We start from the raw sequence: 7,500 nt of genomic DNA on the forward strand, positions 1-7,500 counted from the left end.
ATAGGTCGAAATTTTCTCAGTCTTAACCCACCAAGTACTCCGTTGGGAGAATTCCCAGTGGCGAAGGAAAACAATTCCTGTGCCACGTTATTGTTCACTTGTTAAAATTGTTACATGTCTAATACGGAGAACATCCAAATTAATAATTTAGGACTTCTTACAAGGTTTTCAAGTCCGCGGGGCGTAGTATATATTTGGCTAACTCTTTGAAATACCGCAATGTGCAATTGGCGTAAAGTCCATCGTGGTCAACTTTCTCCTTACATTCACATCGGCCAGTGCAATTCCTTATCCTAGCTTCTGAAGGTAGCGAGGCTAGTAAAGTTACCACTGCGATTAGAAGTAAATGGGAATGCGCCATCGATACCTGGAATCAAGATAAGTCGTAAAGAAAAATAAATTGTCATCTAAGTTAGAGCATCCTGTTCTTGTACATGAATTGTGCAGTTTAGCTCATGACGCTTACAGATACGTTATATGAACAGAAAAGGCCTTCCTGAGGAAATTACCACCGGTATTAAGAAAACGACAGGAAATGTGTCGTATATATCGGGATGATTTAAGAAGGCTTAATGAAGGAAAAAAAATGGACAAACAAATAAAGGATAGTTCTCGACTTCAACGATAAAAAAAGGGTTTCAAGTCGATTTTACGTCGATTATAAGACAACTTACAAGAGATGTACAGTTCAAGCAACCTTGACCTCCGTTAAGCTACTCCTAGATTACTGACGACAACTTAAAAAAACCCCTTAATTTAGAGTTTGATTTCGGGTCGACTTCAATTTCGCCGATTTACATTAAATTAAAAAGGCTTTTAGTCTTTTCTGTCAATCAAAACTTAGAAACATAATTTGAACTAGCTAACGACCAAGACAAATGACATAATGTCCATTTTTTTTCGATTTCGAACAACGAACGCTTTTAGTCGGAAGACTGCAATTATTTGCCGATAGAACTTTTGTGCATGTCCGCTAACTTACATACGAACACATATGCACCCATACACATTTTATTTGGACGGTACCGGCAGACTATAGGTGATCGATGTGGACCTGTGATAAGTATAACTTACATTAGACAATATGAAGTTCTAGCATAAAGGTACAGTAATGCAAAATAGTGTAAAAACCGTAGCACCTCACAAGCCGCAACAGTCTATGCCAGACGCGCTTACTCTTAAGTTTCGCAATATGCCATATTTACAGAGTTCACAAACAAAAAGCACTCAAGTTTTCTCAGTGATAATTAAATCGAAATTTATGAAAACTTATATGGAAGAGGTCACGCACTGATAATGATTATGCCTGCATACTTTTTTGGGTAATTAAACTTCCTTTGCTCTTTCGCAAGGCTTTTGTATTGGTGATTTGGATTTGTTGAATTCTGAGCTTTACATTTCTTCTCGCAAATGCCAACTCCGAAGGCCTTTGGCTTATCACTAGATTTTCACTGATATTAATGTCATCATTGTCAACACAGCTTTCCTCGGTATGATGCGTTTTGCCGCAGAATTATCTCTCTTATTAATTGAATGCTTGTGTTAAAGCTGATTGCATCACCTCTATTTCATCCTGCAACTGAAAATGCGCAGTCAAATAGAATTTACTTTTCCCATACCCTAATACTCCGATATGTAAACAACGTGTCGTTCAGCATCAAAATCTTCAAACACCACAAACCAATCGAATGCAACTCGATGCTTGTAAATTATTCTCATCTGTGCTTCGTTTACTTAAACGCAGGCATTTGTTTTAAGTTCTTACGTAAGTTCTTGACGCGGAACACAACTTAGAAAAGATCTGAAAATTCAACTAAATGGTTTCTGACCTCTAACTACAGTTTACAAGACGCTTTCTCAGTCCTCTTGTTTCTGTAGTTGTCTCTAAGTCTAAATCTTTCAAATGAAAAACTTTCCGAAAACACAACGACATTATTGAAAGACCATACCCCTCAAAGAAAATGAGCTTCGTTTAAAAAAACGAAAATTGCGGGGATAAAGCTATTATCTAATGAACCACAAGTTAATGCCTTTTCGGATTGGTTGCCACAATGTACGGTCTCACGTTGCCAGGGAAGACCATGAGCCCATTCCTCGGGAAGTTCCGAAACTTTCCGGCTATACTGCTACTGTAGCTCTGGAAGTCTCAAAGACTTTGATTGACGTCAACCAAAAGTTAACTTGCCGGCTCAAAGCTGATGGCAATCGAAAAAATTCCGTCGGAAGTCACGACAAACGCACGAGATATATATATAAAAAAAAAAGTGGATATTACATGGCCGCGCGGAGATACGAAATTTCTCTTCGAGTGTTGAAGAAATGAAATACACAAAAGGCACGATTTTTATATGTAACCATAACAACAGTAATAACACGTTATTTTCATGTTTTCGCGTGAAAGCTCGCTTGATATTTCATTGGTGTTTATATAATAAATACATATATCTTATTTGGCGATTTAGTGTGTAGTGCATGTATCGTGGAATATTTTTACGAGTAGACAAAAAATCAATTCTAAACCTCTGTATATTAGACGCCTGCAGAATTTCTTAGTTATACCATATACACCCCTTTTTTTAGTAACTCTCCTGGATAAGCAATATGTTATACTCTGCCCTCTACAAGCTACAGTTTACGTGGCAATTATATTCCGTCTCTTCCTAATCCAAAAACAACAACTCACGGCCTGCATTCTTTTTCATATTTAGCTGCTAAATTAAGGAACTCTCTTCCTGATTCGTTTAGAACATCTAGTTTTACGGATTTTAAGCGTAGAATACTAAACTATGACTTATTATAGTAGCATTGCAATTAGTTTTATAATGTATATAGTTAAGCATATTTTAAATTTTAGCATTTTATTGTACGAGTATTGTATTTTGCTGCATTGTGATCTCGAAGATATTATGTTAGCTACTCCGAATTTTCGAGGTGAAATAAAATATATTTATGCATGTATCTTTGTATGTATGTTTCTTTGTACACTAAATCGTCCACTAAACTATTTATTATCCAACTGGTTCGCACTGTTTTTTTTAATAGCATGTAACTTGTAAGCAACGCCGGAGAACGTTTGTACGTCAAGAGCTCCGGGCAAACGTCAGCACCTCACCTAATCAAATCGGTTCTCTACTGTACATATATCGTGGAATATTTAAACTCGTTTCGTGCGTTTTCTCAACAATAACTAATACAAATGGATAATAATGACGTGACGGTTCATGGCGTGTTCGTGGCAATCTTTTCGCAGAAACTCAGTGGAGTTGTTTCCTTCATATGAGAGCTATTTCGCCCCGTGCTATTGTGCACAATAAGCCAATTTCGATATATTAATAAAATTCAGTCCTAAACAAAAGGCATTATCTCGAGGCTCAGGGGAATTAACACATACAAATCGTTACATTTATTCCCCAGAGCCTCGAGATGATGCCTTTTGTTTGGGACTGAATTTTAATATATTAAGCACTTAATGACCGGCCCCAGGGGAAACAGTGAGTTTTGTTTCCCCGAAACCCTCAATGTTCCCCGAGGCGAAGCCGAGGGAAACATTGAGGTCGAGGGGAAACAAAACTCACTGTTTCCCGAGGGGCCAGTCATTAAGTGTTTTGTTATACCTTCCAACTCAAAATACACAAATAAAAATTATTTGCTTGACGTCGGCTGGCGTACAGATTTGCCGCCGTTTCAAAGGTGCACGACCTGATCACGTGTGAGTCGAAAGTTCAAGTTGTTGTTGCCCAAGGGCGTCATGAAGTTTTGACCAATGACACATGACACGTTCTCCTCCAATCAGAAAACGTATTTGAGTTGGGAGGTATAACAACGTCTATTGTCTATCATGAGATAAGGAGATAGCGATGTGCACTATTTACCATCAATAACGACAATTTGCATTTGAAATCTCATCGCAACACTAACAAATGTTATCTTTATTTCCTTTACCTACATCACGAACGAATTAAACTCGCAATTGCTCAAAATATGGCCCGCATAGGTATCACAACATTGGGCCAAACATATTCTTCATGAACAGTCCTTTGAGTTGAAGAGACTTGAATGTCTATGAACGCATCGTGCATAACGAGTTGCTAAGCTGTTTTTAGTTGTTGAACTGCATTCCCCTAACTGTTTACTAAGTTATTAGCAAAACGATACGGGAAAAAAGCATGTAGTCTAAAAGTTTGGGTTAGTATTAGCAAGGTTGGGCTCGCGTCTTGTACGTCAGCCGAACCTTGCACACTATCACATATAAAATTGCTTGTGGATAGCCTTGCTCTGCGGGTAAATGTCAACATGTACTCAAGCACTAGAAAAGAGATTATTTCTAACTGCTCACCTGCCTCGTTAACGTTCAAGTCTGGGGAGACTTCGGTGTTTATTTGGCAGCTCTGACATACCGCTAAAGGAAGCTTGTGCGTGTGGTTTTTCTGTCATCTTACACAAAGTAAACCGGAAGTTCATTGTCTGATCAACTTTTTCCGGAAAAACCGCATATTGTTTGACAAAACAATACATCCTCGTGTGGCATGAATAGGACCTTTTTTTGTTTGTCTTTCCAAAAAAAAATGGGTGGTTGGTAAAAAGAGTGTGAAACAGAAAAGAAGAATCTCTAATGCCCTTTCGCATATCTGTACATTGATTACATGTACGTCACAGGCATGCGAGAGCGCGTGACGTCACGTTATTTTGAGATAGTTGTAACGGCCGATTCAACTGATCAACAACAACAACAACAACTAACCTTTATTTCACCTCGAATTTAAAATAGCAAAAAAAAATGCTAATATCTCCGAGAAAATAAATAAATAAAATAAGGTGGGTATGGAGTAATAAAATAGGTCAGGAGCCCTGATATAGGTATATAAAATCACAATATATACAATACTGATCGAGGAAAATGTTCCATAAAAACTTCAAATCGCGATGTTTCTTTTCAAAAAGTCATTTTATGGACAGCCAGATAAATAAAGCTCATTCACCCACTATTTTCTGCCTTGTCCTCAGTGATTTGATGGGTTTTTGGGACGCTTCGATTTCCCCTCTTCACATCACACGCGTCGTCACATCGAATACAAATAGACGGCGTGAAATCGTCCGTGACGTCACGCGCTCTCGCATCTTAGGGTTGTCTGCCTGTGTACAATTCGTATTATAGGTGATGCGCAGCTTGATTTATTGCGCTTGAGGTGATTAATATTACAAGATAATCACCTAAGCGGTTGTCGAGGAGACAGACGAATAAATTAATTGTTTCAAAGAAAACGCATATTTTTAGAATTATCTATCACCCATGTACCTCAGGCTCGGTTACTATAGGTGAATAAAAACCTTGATATTCACTGCGCCTTCGGCGAATAATTGTTAAATATGTCTCGTTATTTTAATGATGCCATGATAAAGAGCCGTGCTGTCCCGCGATGCTTCATAGAGAGCATGTACAGCAGATCACAGGACATTAAAAACTCTTGAATCACTCAGTCAAGCTATATGCCGTGTTGTCTCGCCCAGGAAACTTCACCTTTCGTGTTGAAGTTGAAGACGTAAGCAGAACTGACATCTGTCAATAAATTTCCTTAGCAATTCGTCATTTTAAATGAAGCAAGGCTGGTTAACTGTACGTTTCATCAGAGGCAGGGTCCTAATTTTTTCAGAGAGTAATATGATTTTAAAACGTCACAATCTAATCTAGAGTGCATAAAAATGTCTTGATTATAAATTAATTATGTAACGGGACGTATTTGTGGTTGAACGATTCCGCAGGGAATTATTTTTCTATTGTTATGTTTTCCCTTTAACCTCATCCCATGTCCTTCTTTCTTGATCGTTTGACTTGTGATGGTCAAATAATTGTTGGCGGCGGTTCTAACATCAAACTTGACATGTGCCCAATATAATGCAAATGAGAAAAATCTATTGTTTTTGCTCGTGAAATCACGCAACGTTTAAAATCAAACAGCGACAGTGGAATTCTTTCCAGAGTCAGACCCTTCTTAACAACCGAGTCCGGCTGCAAATCTTCTGTATAAATCGATGATCTCACGGTTATTGGACATTTGAATGTATTACTGTGACATCACCTTAATTGAACGTATGCAAGAAAGAGCTGGCCGAATTGTCCTTAAAGACTCGTACGATTTTACTAGTGATGCCATCATTGAGAAACTAGGATGAAAGTCGCCCTCCGAAAAGAGAGACAAAAAGATGAGACGCCCGGGGGGGGGATGTGATGCACCCGTGAGTTGTCATCAGTATGTAAATTCTCTTCACTATTTCAATGAAATGTCAGGCCTACAGATATTGAAAATGAAGATAATCATCAGCGATGTGATCTTGATAAATCACAAAATTCCCATGACTACTCAACAAAGATGTCTATGGTACTAGTTTGGAGAATGAGCGTTTTGATCTCGGAAATGGAAGGGTTAGTCGCTTGGAGAATATCCTCTCACCCGTTGCCAAGCAACCAATCTTTCAATCCTGCTATTGATATAAAGATTTCGTCATCGATCATAACATGTCCTCATGAAAGATGCCATCTGCGATCATAGACAAAATAAAAGTATACCTCCATCAACCTCCACCATCAGCGAACTTTTAATATGTAAGTACTTCCGCGACATACAAGCAAATTCTGCCGTTAAGGTGATCGATTTAAATATTGAGCTAGTCTCACCAGGATACGACAACTTTTCTTTGTTCGGTTTCCTCTTGCTCCTGAAAAAAACTTCTTACATTTTGCTATAAAGAAATCCTCGTTACCCACGTCCGAAAATGCACGTTATTTATGCAAGCCCAAAAGTGTCCCATTGCTTTTCTCCCCAACTACAATAGTCCAGTTTCAAGTTCTTCATGACCGCTTAATAAACACACTGATGGGGATAGGGATAGTAGCCTACATCTGATGTGAATATATCCACAAATACCCGCGGGAAGGTGCCTGAAATTTGAAACTAAATAGACAGAGTAGTAAACAAGTCATCTTTTCGCTGGAATTTGTGAATATATACACTTAAGATGGAGGCTAACCTTGTAAAAATGCTTCCTCAGTGTTTTTAGTCAGCGGTCATGGAGAACTTGAAACTGGACTATTAGCCAATATCGAAAATACCATAATATTCTTTGCTTGTCCCTCCAAAATTTTGCGTAAGAATTGTCTCTGGTTTCTCTTGGGACCATTATAAGTCCCAAGAGAAAATAAAAACAATGCTTATGCAAAATTTTGGAGAGACAAACAAAAGATTATTATCGTATTTTTGATATTTAACAATTATTCGCCGAAGGCGAGGTGAATAGCGCGTTTTCACATGACGTCACAGCGGCCATGTTGGTGTTCCAAAACAAAGAAATGGCGGCCATGATGGTGTACCAAACTTATCTCCGGGGAATTGAACTCTATTTTTATGCAAATACTTTCTTTTCTTTCAGTAATCCAGTACGGCTGCTGGTCACGTGAGTGAAAACGCTCCATATCGCTGAATGAAAACCGAGACAAAGTCGACG

General features: G+C 38.4%; 1 protein-coding gene and 1 pseudogene across 1 annotated transcript in view; both read right to left on the reverse strand.

Annotated features, from left to right (window-relative positions):
* Nucleotides 1–708, reverse strand: part of LOC138056451 (probable glycoprotein hormone G-protein coupled receptor) — a 7,894-nt pseudogene extending 7,186 nt beyond the window's left edge.
* A 5,875-nt stretch (nucleotides 709–6,583) lies between these two features.
* LOC138056476 (uncharacterized) overlaps nucleotides 6,584–7,500 on the reverse strand; it is an 8,205-nt gene continuing 7,288 nt past the window's right edge. The window contains exon 3 of the mRNA XM_068902277.1: nucleotides 6,584–7,500. This exon is cut by the window's right edge and continues 2,495 nt beyond it. The gene's annotated coding sequence lies outside the window, so the exon portion shown is untranslated.

The sequence above is a fragment of the Montipora capricornis genome, chromosome 7, assembly GCF_036669925.1.
Source record: "Montipora capricornis isolate CH-2021 chromosome 7, ASM3666992v2, whole genome shotgun sequence".
Taxonomy (NCBI): domain Eukaryota; kingdom Metazoa; phylum Cnidaria; class Anthozoa; order Scleractinia; family Acroporidae; genus Montipora; species Montipora capricornis.